Genomic DNA, 2500 nt, shown 5'->3' with positions numbered 1-2500 from the left:
CCAACCGCTCTCGGCGGGCTCGGCTCGGCTCGGACGTTCCGCGGCGGCGTCTCGGGTGCGCCGGCACGGTCCAGCCTCTCCCGGCGGGCTCCGCTCGGCTCGGACGTTCCTCGGCGGCGTCCGGCGATCTGAGCCGCGGCGGCTCGAGTGCGCCGGCACGGTCCAACCGCTCCCGGCGGGTTCCGCTCGGCTCGGACGCTCCTGGGCGGAGTCGGGCGATCTGAGCCGCGGCGGCTCGAGTGCGCCGGCACGGTCCAACCGCTCTCGGCGGGCTCGGCTCGGCTCGGACGTTCCGCGGCGGCGTCCGGGGGGTCTCAGCCGCGGAGGCTCGGGTGCGCCGGCACGGTCCAACCGCTCCCGGCGGGTTCCGCTCGGCTCGGACGCTCCTCGGCGGAGTCGGGCGATCTGAGCCGCGGCGGCACGGTCCAGCCTCTCCAGGCGGACTCAGCACGGCTCGGACGTTCCGCGGAAGTGGCCAAGTGCCGCTCTTGTGGCTGCTCCGCTGCGCCTGCACTGTGTACACGGCTCCGAGCGTCTCCGGGGGGGGGGGGGAAGAGGGGGGGGGGGGGGGGGGGGACGGGAAGAGGGGGGAGGGGGGGGGGGGGGGGAGTAAGTGGGGGGGGGGAAGGGGGGGGGGGGAGTAAGGGGGGGGGGGGGGCACGGCGTCGGCGGCTAGGCGTCGCTGCCCATGCGGCTCGGCTAGGTCGCCACGGTCTACCCGGCTCCGAGCGGGCCGTGGTGCTCGGCGGCGGCGGCTAGGCGTCGCTGCCCATGCGGCTCGACTAGGTCGGCACGGTCTACCCGGCTCCGAGCGGGCCGTGGTGCTCGGCGGCGGCGGCTAGGGGTCGCTGCCTATGCGGCTCGGCTAGGTCGGCAGGGTCTACCCGGCTCCGAGCGGGCCGTGGTGCTCGGCGGCGGCGGCTAGGCGTCGCTGCCCATGCGGCTCGGCTAGGTCGGTACGGTCTACCCGGCTCCGAGCGGGCCGTGGTGCTCGGCGGCGGCGGCTAGGGGTCGCTGCCTATGCGGCTCGACTAGGTCGGCACGGTCTACCCGGCTCCGAGCGGGCCGTGGTGCTCGGCGGCGGCGGCTAGGGGTCGCTGCCTATGCGTCTCGACTAGGTCGGCACGGTCTACCCGGCTCCGAGCGGGCCGTGGTGCTCGGCGGCGGCGGCTAGGCGTCGCTGCCCATGCGGCTCGATTAGGTCGGCACGGTCTACCCGGCTCCGAGCGGGCAATGGTGCTCGGCGGCGGCGGCTAGGGGTCGCTGCCTATGCGGCTCGGCTAGGTCGGCACGGTCTACCCGGCTCCGAGCGGGCCGTGGTGCTCGGCGGCGGCGGCTAGGGGTCGCTGCCTATGCGGCTCGACTAGGTCGGCACGGTCTACCCGGCTCCGAGCGGGCCGTGGTGCTCGGCGGCGGCGGCTAGGGGTCGCTGCCTATGCGGCTCGACTAGGTCGGCACGGTCTACCCGGCTCCGAGCGGGCCGTGGTGCTCGGCGGCGGCGGCTAGGGGTCGCTGCCTATGCGGCTCGACTAGGTCGGCACGGTCTACCCGGCTCCGAGCGGGCCGTGGTGCTCGGCGGCGGCGGCTAGGGGTCGCTGCCCGTGCGGCTTGCGTGTAGCTGCCAGGTCTACCCGCTTTCGGCTAGGCTTTGCCGCCCTGTGAGATGGGGGGCGCTAAAGCTCCGGAGCTTGCTAGGGGGTCGCTGTTGTTTCTTACCTACCGTTACGTCGACGTAGAGCGCCGCTTACCCTCGGCGCCGCTGCCGGTAGTCGGCGCCGTTCTTTTCCGAAGCAGTTTTTTCTTACGCCTTCCTTTTTCGTCTGCAGGAGCGAGCGCGTGCTCGTCTCCAGAGGCGGCAACGAGCGGGCGCAGGCGAGCGCGGTTGACCGCCGGGCTGTGGAGTTTTTCGGTTGCGGCTTTCTGGTGCGCCGCTTGTTTCGCTCGGTCCGGTGGCCTCCGTCGGTCGGATGTTCGCTGCCCGTGTCGCAGTTCGGCCCCGGACTCTGGCGTTCGCTCGTTCCGCGAGCGGGGAACCCGCCAAAATCGGGGCGAAAGGCGAGAGAGTTGAGCGTGGGCAGGCGTCTCCCCGCGCCGCGCTGCCATGGGAAGAGCCCCGAGGAGGGAGGAAGGAAGGCAGACAGAGACAGGCAGAGGGAAGAAAAGGGCGCGGGCCGGCGTGCCGGGCGGCCGGCAGTCGGACGCAGAAGGGCCGGGGGCGTCCCCGGCGGGTCCCGCCGTCACGAGGGAAGAAGGGGGACCCGGAGCTCGCTTGTCGCGGCGGCGGCGCCGCGTTCTCCCTTTCGCACCGCTCTCACTCGCACGCGGGAGCCCCGACCCGATCCACCGTGGCGCTCCTCGGGCGCGTCGGAGAGGCTTCCCGGCGGGCCGGCTCAATCCCGCTCCCCGTGTCGTTCGGGGCGGCGTGGGGCGGGCCGGTGTTCAGGCAAGGGCGAGCACCTCTCGGCGGACGTTGCCCACGCACACCCACACGCACGTGCGC

The sequence above is a fragment of the Coturnix japonica genome, chromosome 32, assembly GCF_054131305.1.
Source record: "Coturnix japonica strain WE chromosome 32, WE-NBRP24, whole genome shotgun sequence".
NCBI classification, from domain to species: Eukaryota; Metazoa; Chordata; class Aves; order Galliformes; family Phasianidae; genus Coturnix; species Coturnix japonica.
This window is presented reverse-complemented; position numbering follows the sequence as displayed.